The sequence below is a fragment of the Petaurus breviceps genome, unplaced genomic scaffold (genome assembly GCF_028583685.1).
Source record: "Petaurus breviceps papuanus isolate PSGF00001 unplaced genomic scaffold, PetGlider_PUasm1.0 90925, whole genome shotgun sequence".
NCBI lineage: Eukaryota > Metazoa > Chordata > Mammalia > Diprotodontia > Petauridae > Petaurus > Petaurus breviceps.
This window is the reverse complement of record NW_027187380.1, coordinates 34,927,865-34,942,045: the sequence shown is the minus strand read 5'-3', so window position 1 is coordinate 34,942,045 and position 14,181 is coordinate 34,927,865.

The following is a 14,181-nucleotide window of genomic DNA, read 5'->3' as shown; positions in this document are numbered from 1 at the left end:
TCCTGTGATCCCCACAGCTGCATTGAGGGACATTTCCACATGAATCTTCTTAAGGGCTTGTAATGTAATGCCAAGCAAAGGCAACTTCCCAAGGTTCAAAATACCAGCATAGGTGCTCTCCATTTTATTCAGTGAAAAGTTAAGAACAGAGAAGATCAGAATATGACATCATTCAAAATACAGCATTTACTAAGTGTGATTCAATAATCTCCAAGTACTACCTGATTTAATCAAGTACTACCCCACCCCTGGACATTACATTCATTTAATCAATCACAAAGCCCCTGTTCTAAATACTACTCCACCCCTACATTCAATTTAGTCCATGACAAAGCCCCTCTTCTCAAATGGAGATTAGTTTCCAATCATAAGTAAAGTACATTCATTTGTTCAATCAAAGAACACAAAAAGGTCAAAAATTTCCCACCCTTGGATCACAATTGAATCTACCCCAGAGTTACATCAAGTTTAAGCACAGCACTTAATACCCAAATGGAGGTCTTTTCTTCATCTTGACAGGAGGCAAGTTCTCAGCAATCTTTGTTCCAGCATAACAGCCATGTCTCCTCAGTCCTTGGCAGCTCTGGGTGGCAGCTCTCAAAGTCCTGGGCAATTCAAAGTGGCCCTCAGCAATCCTCTCAGTCTCTCTCTGCCTCCCAGGTGCTGCTTCCCAAAAAGTTCTCCTGCCTCTTCTTTTCTTGTGTCTCTCTAAATTTACGTCACCAGCTCCTCCCAGTTCAGCCCTCTCTTTTCATATCAACAAGTCCATCCCACAAGTGGGATTCACAAGCTCTGGGTTTTAAAACCAAAAACCAAGCCAATACAGGGGGATCTTTAAATTACATTACTATTACAGGGCTTCTAAGGGAGCAGTGGACATGGGAAGATTGTCATGGCTTCTTCCCTGACTCTTTTTGGGAAGTCCTGTGATCTCCAAAAATGTGTTTCTCACATTCAGGAATACACAAGTCCCCAATAAAATTAAAAGCAGTTGACAAGAATTTTCTCTGGAAACTCTTGAACTCAGGACCAAAGTCTGAAATTTTTCTTTCATATTCTTCTTGCCCAAAGAGTCATAGTAGGATCTAAGATTAATTCACCTAGGGACAAAGTTGACCCACACTGCCTGAGGTCCATACAACTTCCTTGATTACAACACTCCTAGCTAGCAGGATGTGTGTGTGTGTGTGTGTGTGTGTGTGTGTGTGTGTGTGTTTTGGGGAGGGGAGGAAGGACAGGAATAAGACATAACTACCCTAATCACCCAAAACAAAGAAAGTGAACTCAGTCAATAAGTTTTTATTAAGGATCTACTCTGTACCAGGCACTCTGATAAGTTAGGCAGGATTGCTAGATGGTATAGGTAATACACTGGGCTTAGAGTCAGGAAGACCTCATTTTAAATCTGACCCTAGACACTTACTGGTTGTGTGGCCCTGGTGTGACAACCTGCTACCTCAGTTTCCTTAACTCAGTTTCCATAATAATGCATCGTCATAGGATTATTGTGAGGACCAAATGAGATATTTGTGAAGTGCTTGGAATATGTAGTTATTAAATAAATCTTTCCTTCCTTAACTCTGGGCAGAGACATGTGCCTCAGAAAAGTGAGCGCTCTCATGGAACGTGACAAAGGCAGACCTAGAAGTGACATTTGCTTATGTGCCCTCCACAGTGTTACTAGTACAGTACCCAGAGGTCACTGGACAATGCTTGTGGCAGAGGTGTCAAACACATAGCCTATGTACTACATGCAGCCACAACACTTCTAAGTATAGCCTAAACCAGATTAAAATGTAATTTGGAAATATTTAACAAAATAAATAAGAATACAATGAAACATAGACAATATTTCATTTTTAAACTGTCAATATATGGAGAGCAAGGATCTTTGGACATGGATTAGTAGTTCCTCATATATGGATTAGTGGCTTTCTATTTGAGTTTGACACCACTGGGTTAAGAGGACCAAGGGGTAGTGTTTTCAGGAGGTAGCTGACTTTCTTAAGATTGAGGAGTGAGGGATCAAACAACCTACCAAGTCCCATTGAATAAGGGAAGTATCCTCTCTGAAAATATCTCTAATGGGGCAAAGACTTAATATTTCTAGCCCCTTCCCAATTTGGTATTTCCAGCCTCTTCCCAATTTCAGTCTCCTAGGAGGTCTAAACATCCATGAAATACTAAGTCAGTGACTCTGGGATATGAAAAAGGTTAATGAAGACAACCATAGAGCATTATAGGTGATGTCTTCACTTGCCCATGAATGTAAATTGGATTTAAGTGAGGCAGAGTTGTACAAAGTCATCATCTTCACTCTCTTCCTGAGTCATCAAAGTCAGATGGTAAGACAAAGGCCTTATCATAGATGACCCTGACTCATAATGAATATTGATGAATGTGCAGGATGTGACATCCTATACGCTATAAGTATTCTTGATGGTGCTCCTGCTCATCAGCACCTTCTATTGAGAAAATAACTAGAAACTGCAAAGATTTAGAATCACACAACATATAGACCAAATCATGTAGATCCAGGACTCAGTACTTATAAAAATGGAAGAAGGTGAAGTCTGAGATTTCCTGATCTTTTTTCTTCCAGATTAAGTCACTCCTTCAAGGGATTGTAACATTGCTTACTGTCTTCTATTTTGTTTTCTTTTTAATATTTTTCCATTTCCATTTTAGGTTTCTTTTTTCCTCTTCCAGTGCTACCTGTGTCGGGCTTTTTGTATTCCTAAGATCATGCTTGTCAGAAATATTTCTAACCCATTTAAGTGGTGGAAGATCCTCTAAAAACCCTTATGATCTTGGCACCAAAGGGTGGAGCAATATTGGGTTAGCCTAGTTTTTTTTTTCCTCTTCAAATACACTGAAACAGTTATCATCCACAAGATGTGACTGACACAGAAGACTAAGGACCATTATCATAGTTTTCTGGCTCCCCAATTACAGAAATAGTCAGACATTAGGGGCTGGATGGAGCTCTTCCCTAAAGCTTCAGACCATACACCAGCAGCATAATTGACAGCAGCACAGGAAAACTACACTCAGATGAATCAACTGTATCTTTAATGAACACTTCTGAATGCTCTGAATGCCCTTTCTATACTACAGCTAAGAAAACCTCATATTATTAGATGGACTACAAACATTTCATTTCATTTTAAAGCCATATCTGAGGTACATATCCAACCTCTTCAGAACTGAACCGACTTGGTCAGCTCTGGGTGACAACAAGCAGGAAACAAGATAAGCCTACAAAAATAGCCAGGATTTCTACACAGAAATAATGAAATCCAAAAGGATGTAATAGAAAGGTAATTTCCATTTAAAATAACTACAAAATATACAAAATATCTGAGGGTCAATCTACTAAGACACATGTAAGACTTGTATAGATAGAATTTTAAAACACTCCTCAAAGAAATAAAGACTAAAATAATTGGAAGGAAATTCAGTGCTCATGGAGGGGCCATGCTAATATAATAAAAATGATAACATTAGCTAAATTTGGTATTATTCCAGTGAGACTAGCAAAGGAATACTTTATAGAGGTGGGGGGGGGGAAGTAACATTTATTTGGAGGGAAAAAGTCTATAATCTCAAAAAATTTTTAAAAAGTCAAAATGAGAAAGAGAATAGAACTTCCAAACCTCAAATTATACCGTAAAAAGTAATCATCAAAATGATTTGGTAATGGCTACAAAAAATACAAAAGTATTTTGTTCTACAAAAGTAGAACATTAGAACAGACTAGATAAAAAAAATCATAAAAAAGAATTAAACTTAATAACAAGCTTCAAATGAACCTGTGAACGAGAAATACTTGGGAGAAATTAGAAAGCAGTCTGGCAGAAATTATGTTTGGACCAACTCTTATATTATGGGCCATGGCTCGTACTACCACCATTAGGTCACCCTATACCTCAATGAGGGGTTACTGGAGGGCCCCATTTCCTTCTCCTCTCAGAACACATGCTAAAATTTCTTGCTAATGATCCTTATTCTTTTTTCTTGGTAGGCAGGACACTACCATCCTATCACCATTTCTGACAGAGGTATCTCTGAATCCCCACTCCATAATAACTCTTAGACCCATTCTCCCTTCTCAATGATATTAGACCATTCCCTTGTGAATGCATCCCAAGTATTCCTTGCTATCTACCCTTAGGACCACCCTGAGTTCTCTGAATCATCTTAAAATGGCAAATTCCTTCAGCATAGATGCCACATGTTTCCCATGTTTCCCATAAGGCATTAGGGTTACTTGGGACAACCCCTATGGATTCATCTTCCCCATAGTATGCAATTCCTGTCACATGTAAAAAAAAGATAAAAAGAAAGAAAAAACATTTCTTTACTTTTTAAAAGTTCTACCACTTTTCACCATCATTATTACTTCACTAGATAATTGGTGCCCTGAAGGAAATAACTACCCTGAGGTAAAGAGGTAGGGAAATAATTGGCTTCCAGGGAAAAAAAAAAATTGGCTATTGTTTGTTTATTTGTTTTTTTTTACTCCTTGTTTTGGGAGGACCAGGAGAATTCAAAGAAGGGAGTGGGGGGGGGGGGAGATTTATATTGTATTGGAGAGAGGTTTAGATTGCTTTTGCCCCAGCTTCAGCTTGACCAGTTAGTTACCTGCTGTGACATCCTTGGCCAAGTCACTCTTTTCTGTGCTTTAGTTTCCTCATTTTCAAAACTAGGCTAGTGCAATATAACCTCTAGGGCATCTTATCTTCTAACAGTAAACCTACGATCCTAGAGGACTGTGAAAATCTCCTTCAGCTCTTAGAGTATTGGATTTATTTGTACTCAATAGATCAAGGTTCAAATTCCATCTTGGCTATTTACCATAGGTATAACATTGGGACAGCAATTTAAATTTTCTAGGCCTCAATTCCCTCATCTACAAAATGAGAGTGTTGGCCAGGATGACCTCCACTGTCCCTTTCAGAATTACCATTCTGCAATTTTCTATCATCTAGTTCCCAAGCAGATTCTGCATTCTTGCTGCTCTTGCTACCTAATCTAAGATTTTCTAAGTGAATAATGAGCTCAGAGGGGTATTTGTTTTTTTATCATTACCAATTCTGAGTCTGCCAGGTTTGCATGTTTCTGACAGACTGTCTATCTTTATTTGCTGTTTTGAAAGGCAGTTACTCAGAAACCCCTTGTCATCAGCAAAGCTTGGAGCTGCCAGGGATATGTCAGCCTGGCCTGGAGAAGAAATCCACACCAGGCTGAGCTTTGGATCTATGTTCCCTGCAGTTTGGGGCTTTAGAGTGGGGGAATAGGGGTCCATGGAATGGGGGGGAGGGGCGGTGATGGGAAACATTGGAGGGAAAGGACTAGACTTTGACATCTGACTAGAATTCAATGACAAAGAGACAGTAGTAAAAGAAAGGGGAAGGAAAAGGAAAAACAGTGCTGAAAGCAGAATGCAGAACTATGATAATCAGGACATTGCTGAGTTGTTACATAATAATGACTTTACATAGGTTCTTTCATTTGATCTTTAAAGCCACCTTATGAATTGGGCAGGGTTGGCATTATTACTGGCACTTCATGGATTGCAGAGTTGAGGTTCAGAGAAGTTACATTATTTGCCCAAGGTCACAGCTAGAAAATGATAAGGTTGGGAATCAAACTGACCATCTCAAACCAAAGTACTCACCACTCCACTGCAATGCCTTTCTTGCTATAAAGTCCACAAAGGATCACTAGAGTGTTGGAATTTCCAAAATGATGTGCTGATGTGTGACCCTGGACACATCAACCTTATCTTTTCAAACCTCAGTTTTCTCATTTATAAGAGGGGGGGGAGAGGAGGCTGTGATAGCACCTAAGTCACAAGGAAGTTAAAAGATCAAGTGAGATAATGCATATAAAACACTTTAAAAACCTTAAAGTGCTTAATAACAATATTAATATTTTGAAAAAGACCTGTTGTAGTATATAACTTTAATTCTTTCTTTAATCTACTCCTTTCTGGATATCTCCTTTCTCTATCAATTCATATCTTACATTCCTTACAAGACTTGGCTTGTTTCACCTTCAATAAGTTACCTTAGAAGCCACCTAGTCTTGCCTCCTTCATTTTATTTATAAGAAATATGAGACCCAGAGAGATTACACCTAAAGTCACAGAAGGAAAGTGTCAGAGAAGGAATTTGAACTCTAACTTTCCTCTAACTTCCAGAGTATTTTTTTTCACTGCCCTATACAACCTCAAATCGATCCCATACTTTATTATCACCATTAACAGCTCATACTTATACAACTCTTTAACGTTACAAATAACGTTTCTCTCTATGAGGCAGGTAGTTGTTTTATCCATACTTCTTGTAGTCCATTAAGATAGAAAACTCTTAGAATGGAAAATCCCCCCAGTGAAGTTCGACAATTTGTCTATGACTTCAAATCTTATACAGTTGCCTGGTACATACAGAGATTAGTCAATTTACCCATTGTCACACAGCTAGCATGTGTTAGAGGCAGCACTGAACTCAGGCCTTTCTGAATGCAGAGCCATCCTCTCTATAAACTATTCCCTATTGCTTCTCTGAAGGTAGGTAGTGCAGGATCCCCAATTAGAGGCAGGGACATTGTATTTTAGAGAGGTTATACTATTTGCCCATGATTGCACAGTCAGTAAGTATCAACTCTAGAACTCCAATTCAGATCTGCTGATTCCAAGTCTATTGCTCTTTCCAAACTATTTCACTGCCTTCTCTTATTATATATTCTCTCAGTACTTTATATACTATTTGGACTGCATTTTCTTACTATGTCTTCTTGTCAGAGTTACCTATGGCTCAAAGTGTGACATTTTTTAGAAGTATCTTATGGCTAGTGGCCCAAGATTTCATCTATAGACATGAAAAATGTTCCCAGTAGACAGGCCATTAGGTTGGCACCCATTTCCATACTTACAGACACAATTTATTGAAAGAAAAATTTGTTTAGCCAAAAAAAAAAAAAAACCCAACAACTATAATACATCATGTGAAAGGCAACTCACTGTAGTCTAAAGTTTCATAAGGTCTTAAGTTAAGACTACAGTAAAGAAAGGAAGTGATTTGTTCCACCCATAGTGGGACTAAAAACTAGAAACCAGGTCTCAACAACTTCTAGCCCACTGTACTTTAAAAGGGAGGGCGAGGAGGATAAAGAAGTGGAATGCATCAGTCATTAGTTATCGAAGTATCAATGAAGATAAAATTAGCTCAGGGAACCTGAGGAATCCACAGTAAAGAAGAAAGAGCCTTGTTGTCATTTTATTTCAAACAAGTCCTGTGTAATGAAATGAGACATTTTATGGAATTTGATTTAACCAGTTGAATAGGTCATCTATAAGACTCCAGATCTAAGACAGAAGAATTAAGTTCTAGACAGGTCAGTAGTACTATATTTGTCTTTAATATTCAGAGATAAAAAGAGAGAGAGAGAGAGAGAGAGAGAGAGAGAGAGAGAGAGAGAGAGAGAGAGAGAGAGAAAGAAAGAAAGAAAGAAAGAAAGAAAGAAAGAAAGAAAGAAAGAAAGAAAGAAAGAAAGAAAGAAAGAAAGAAAGAAAGAAAGAAAGAAAGAAAGAAAGAAAGAAAGGAAGGAAGGAAGGAAGGAAGAAAGAAAGGAAGAAAGAAAGAAAGTTCTAAATTTTAGTCATTTAAAGTGTGAGTCAGAAAGGCAGACAATATGTGTTTGTTATTTCAGTGTAGTGCCTTCACACAGTGACACACTCGGCATTTCCTCCTAGTACAATTTTTAAGACATGAAAGTTTTATAAGCAACTTTGGATTTCATTCTGATTACATTTTACTTCTTATTGCTTAGGAGATAGCAACAATTTCCATGCTCAGAATGCATTGGTGAGGAAACATTAAGTGAGTCTTCTATCTCATCCCTAACTCGGTAAAGTACATATAGTAACCAATCAACAAGCATTTCTTAATGCCTAATACTGATGCCTGCTAGATATTGATGTTAAAAAGTCAGAAGTCAAATAGTCTATCCCCTCAATGAGTTTACATCCTATCAAGGAAGATAACATGTATGTAAATGGGTGATTTGCAGATAGGGGTCAGTAGTAGCTAAGGTGTGGGGTTAGAAAAGGTTTTCTATATAAAAAGTGGCACATGAGCTGAGTCTTAAAGGAAACTAGGTTTGTTTGTTTGGTTTTTTTATTAAAGCAATTGGAGTTAAGTAACTTGCTCAAGGTTACATGGCCAGGTGTTTCTGGGTGGGTGCTAAGCATCTGAGCCCAGATTTGATCCACAAGTCATCCTGACAGTGGAGCTGGTGCTCTTACTTGCTGTGCTACCTGGCCACCCCAAAATTGGGGATTTTGAGAGACAGAAATGAGGGAAGATGGTATTCATGGACTACCATGTATGAAGAACTGTAAGATGCTTTTTTGACTAGTTTGATTTGATTTGACTAGATCATGGCATATATGAAGCTAAGTAATATATAATAAGGCTAGGGAACATAGGTTGGGGCTAGTCTTTGAAGGTTTTTAAACGTCAAAGAGAATTACAGGGAGTCATTGAAATCAATTGAGTCGGGGAATCATGTGACTGGATCCATGTTTTAGGGAAACCAGCTATGTGGAGGAAGGATTATATAAGAGTGGGACTTGAAGCAGAAAGACCAATTAGGAGCTTATTGAATAGTTCATGTGAGAGGTAATAAAAGGCCTAAACTATTGTGTTGGGATTATAGATAGAGAGAAGAGGACTTGTGTGAGAGATTGAAGTAGAAACAACAAGATTTGGAAATTGATTAGATGAAAGAATGAGGACACAAGGATGATCTCAGGGTTAAGATTCAAGTATTTGGAAGGATGGTGCTATTTTCAATAAAAAATAAGAAAATTCAAAAGAGAAGTAGGTTTGCAAAAAAAAAAAAGACAATGTATTATGCTTTGGGCATGTGTTTGAAGTACCTATGAAATTTAAGATATCTGCTAGGTAGTGGGTAAGGTTTGACTGGAACACAAGAGAAAGACTAGGGCTGATTTTATAGTCCTAGGAGTAATCTACAATAGAGAAAGTAATTCCTTGAGAACTGAGGAAGTGAGAGGTTTTAGAGAAGGAAGAGAAAAAGACTTGGGTTACATTAATGAATGATTGCTGAATGAATAAAAGGGTGAATGAATGAATAATAATTCTAATAGCTAATATTTACATAGTGCTTTAAAGTTTATGTCATCTCATTTGGCTCCCCACAGTAACTCTATGATGTAGGTACCCTTATTATCCTTATTTTACAGATTAAGAAACCGAGGCACAGAGAGGTTAAGGACTTGCCAGGGTCACACAGCCAGGAAGTACCTGAGAAAGGAGTCAAACTCAGGTCTTTCAGATCTCAAGTCTAATACTCTTTCCACAATAATTCCTTATAATTACTGAATGAACTAATAGGTTGTTTTTGTTCAGTTGTTCAGTCGTGTCTGAGTCTTTGTGACCCCCATGGACCATAGCATGCCAATACAGGTCACAGGGTTTTCTTGGCAAAGATACTGGAGTAATCTGTCATTTTCTTCTCCAGTGGATTAAGGCAAGTAGAGGTTATGTGACTTGCTAGGGTCATACAACTTGTTAGTATTCGAAGTCAAATTTTAACTTAGGTCTTCCTGACTCTAAATCCAGCTCTCTATCCACTGAGATGTCCAAATAAATAAGTAAATGAATAAATACATGGAATCAAATAAGTCAACCAGGAGTCAGTTATAGCTATGACTTTAAAATCAGTCCTGTGTGACAAGCCAAGCTATAACCACAATGGGGCATTTAGGTGTACTGGTATTTCAAAGACATCAGATAAAGCCACAATCTGACTGTTCAGCAGAATCTGATGTTGGTCTGGTGTCTCCATAGGAACAGCATACACTTTCCATCCTTAGAATGCTCTCCAGGACTTTCCAATGCTGAGTCAACAGACACATTCAGCAGCCTCCATTATTCCTGCATCCCTAACTGAGTGGATAGCTATCAATTAAAGTCATCACTAGCTAGTCTGATACTGATTGACAGTTCTACCAGCCAGTAGTTTTTATGAAAGAATGATATTCTCCTCCTCACACATTTTTATAAATTCCATAATTATTTCCAGGACCCTTTTAATGCAAAATTCTAGTCTATAGCTATGCCTACAAACTAACAGCTGGCAGAGTATATATATACACACACATAAATATATATATATACATGCATATAATATATGCAAACACACACATATATGCAGCCCATATAGTGTGTGTGTATGTGTGTGTATGAGCATGTATGTGTATGCTTCCTGTGCTGTGGACCAGCTGTACAGCTTATAACGACATGCATAACAAACATCTCAGTTTCCTGAGCACAATGCAAAGTAAAGAACACAAGATTTATGGTCAGAAGACCTGAATTTATGTTCCAACTCTACCACTTACTGGCTTCATGAAGAAGCTATTTAACTTTTCAGTCTCGGTTTCCTTCAACTATAAAATGGGAATAAAAATACTATCACTTCCTACTTCAAAAGATTTTTTTTTTGGTGAGCATCTTACAAACTATAAAGTACTATATAAATGTAAGCTGTTATTGTGACTTAATGATGATTGCCTGACTTTCCTTCCTTAGAGCAGTGGTCACCAACCATTTTTGATTGTGTACTCCATCAGAAAAAAAAAAGAAAAATAATGAGCATGCATCCCCCCAATATGTGCACGTTTACTAATTTATGTATTATATATACATATGAATGTACTAATAATAATGTATACTCTAAAACTTACATAAAATACACATTTTAGAAGGAGATAAAGATGAAATAACATTTGATCCTAGAGTTACTAGCAAATCACAAGAGTTTATTGTGACAATGTCAGACCTGCTCTTTCAAAAAAAATCATTTTGGCTGCTTTGTGGAACATGGATTGGATAAGAGTGAGTCATGAGGCAAGAAAACCAATTAGGAGGCTATCAAGAAAGGGCAAGGGAGATGTGATGAGGACCTGAATTAGAAAGGTAGTTGTGGAAAGGGAGAGATGTGGGATAAGTTGTGGAGGCAGATATAATAAGATCTGTAACTCGTTGGATAAGTGGTATTTGGTAGAATGAGAAATCAAAGATGGCACCGAGGTTGTAGGATGGTGGTACCCTCAATAATAGGGAAAGTTTGGAAGAGTAATGGGTTTGGGGTATAGGTTATGTAATAAATTCAATGATACAGATCATAACCCATCCATGCCCTCTCATTCTATAGGGCCTGCTCTGTCCCACCAAAAACAAAAAGGGGATTGATTGAGGTTCTTACTCACTGGTCACTATCCCATAGAGAAGAACCTCCTCTGAAGGACTCCTGCTACATCTACAAAGTTATCTGAGAGTGGGAAAGGGAGAAAACTAAGTTAGTGAATTTTCCCAATGGCACCTATGCAGCTGGCACAGGGAGCATCTGAGTAATGGTGAGGTCACAAATGTGCTCACTTGAACAGTGATCTTCACAATAACCCTATGAAGTAAGTACTGTTATTATCCCCATTTTACAGTTTGGGAAACTGAGGCAAACAGGGTTAAGCAAGTTGCCCAGGATCACACTAAGTATCTGAGGCTGGATTTATACTCAGGTCTTCCTGACTCTAGGTCCAGTGCTCTATCCACTTCAGGTAGAGTGGGGAAGTTTGGGGAGGCAAGGCTTGTCAGAGACAAACCCCACCACTGGTTATTGAGGGGAGAGTGGATTGTGACCCATCTTCCCACCCTCTGTCTGAGGTACATAGATCATATGCCCTCTGGCATAAGAACATGCTCTCAGGAAAATCACAACTCCCACTTTGGAAACCACTCCCCTAAAGGATTGCCTGCTTATCACTTTTGTGTTCTCTTTCCCAAGTAGAATTTAGTTGTGACTACCTGATCACTTGATTAGAGAACTGTGTGGTCATTTGGCCACACTGTATCCTTCACCTTCTACCATTCCACTAATCCTGCTTACTTCCCAAGTACGCTACTTAATGCTGACAGCAACCTCATTGATCTTCGATTCTCAGCATCTGCTGCACAGACCTTAGTTCTGACACATGCTAGAACCACAGTTCCAAAGAAATCTCTCTGCCTTTTCAGACATCTCCTAGACCTGACAGGGACAGGGTAAGAGGCAGAGGTAAAATGCTGACTTTATGGTCCCTGAATCAAGTCAGAGGAAGGCGAATAGCACTGCCAGTTGAACCCCTCTTTCCAAAAGGAGTCCCAGAAAACTGCATGGCAATGGGATGTGTTTTCAATAAACAATGTGGAAAGTCTTCCAGATATGGTTTTGAGATCTACCAGCGTAATGCAATTCTCTCTTTTTTTAGACCATACCTGTGATTTCATTGGCATTGAGAATTCCTGATGAGGTATGTCTTCTATCCATGCAGATTGATACCTTCTCTGCAATTTATAGAGACTTGCTTGGGGACACTGAGTGATTAAATGCCTTGCCCAGGATCACACAGTCAGTTGTGAGAGGAAGGATTTGAACCCAAGTCTTCTTAACTCTAAGAGCTGTGTCTCCCCTAAATCATAGTAAATTGTTTAACTTTTCTGGTCCCTCAGTTTCCTCCTTGGTTAAATTAATGAATTAGCCTAGATAATCTCTAAGGTCTATTTCTGTTTTAAGATTCTAAGGGTCCAACTCAGTCCCCAGAGGGTTTTGTTTTTTTATGATCCTTGTATTCATACTCTCATTAAAAAAAAAAAAGATAGTGTTTGCATCTGATGAAGCTATATCTCCTTCCATGTACCTGGGCAAGAGAACATCTTTGTGTTCATCATAGAATATTTGTAATGGTCATGGAAAAGTCCAGAGACCTTAAAACAAACAAAAGACAATGTCATATCCACTCCTACCAAAGATCCTTAAAGGTTTCTGCCAACCTTTAAATTTCCTACCCAAAACACAATGTTCTTCTGGCATGTTTTTCATTTTTTAAAAACTCACCAGGAAAACAGACAAGAGAGCAGTTTGGAAGATGGTACTAATACAGTCTGTTCTTCACACTCTGCTGTGTGATCTCTGGAGGAAGTCTTGAGCTTAAGGAGACAGATTTTTAATTTACCCTTTAAAATTGGCATTTGGCAGAGACAGAAAAAGTCAAGGTTCAGAGTCATAGAAAAGATGCAGCCCCGAAACCACCTGAGGATGGTTAGCAGGGTGTGTGAAAAGGACTACAAACTTTGGATCACCTTTGGGGATTGATACTGTATTTTTGTTTGGCTTTCTGATCTTCCTCTCATGGCTGATGTAAGCTATATATCTGTAATGCCAAGCAAAAACAACTTCCAGGTTTGGATTACAATCATCAAAAACTCCATTTATTCAGTGACAGATTAAGGCAAGACATTCACAGAAAATCAAAATACAGTATTCACCATGTGTAACTCAATAATTTAGTAAGTCCTCAATTCAATTACAAAGTACTAAGGCCCAAGTATTCCACCCCTGGGAAGTACGTTCATTCAGTCAACCACAAAGTCTTCTCTCTATTCAACTGGAGATTAGTTTCCAATCATAAACAAAGTACATTCATTTGGTCAGTCACAAAGCATAAAAATCAAAGTACTCCACCCCTGGATCACAACTGAATTACAATTATCATCAGTTACCACCAAGCACCTTCTCAAAGGGGAAGTGGAGAGCACAAAGGCCATCTACCCCTAAGCCACAACAAGGTTATTATATCATCACAGCATTTAATACCCAAGGAGAGGTCTTTTCTTCATCTTGACCTAAGGGAAGTTCTCAGCAATCCCTGTTCCTGGGGAGACAAAGCTTAACAAAGCCACAATACATTGCCAGCATCCTCATCAATTCACTCCCTGCCTGCAGAACAGTCTCAGGACCCCTAAAAACATCAGCAAGACCCTTCTCTAGGATTTCTGTAAACATACAAGAAAATCCTCCTTCAGGGCTTCTGAACCAACAACAAGTTTCCAGAACTTCTGCAGCAACAGCACTGGCCTTTACCAGCAGACAAATCTGGCAAAATAACATCAAAACAGACAGAAAAAACACCAGCACCACAGTTATGCCTCCTGAGTTCTCAGCAGCTCTGGGTGGCAGTTTTCAAAAGTCCTGGGTAGCTCCAACTGGCCCTCAGAAATCTGGGTGGCTTCGGCTGGCAGTTCTCCCTCTCTCTCTCTCTCTCTCTCT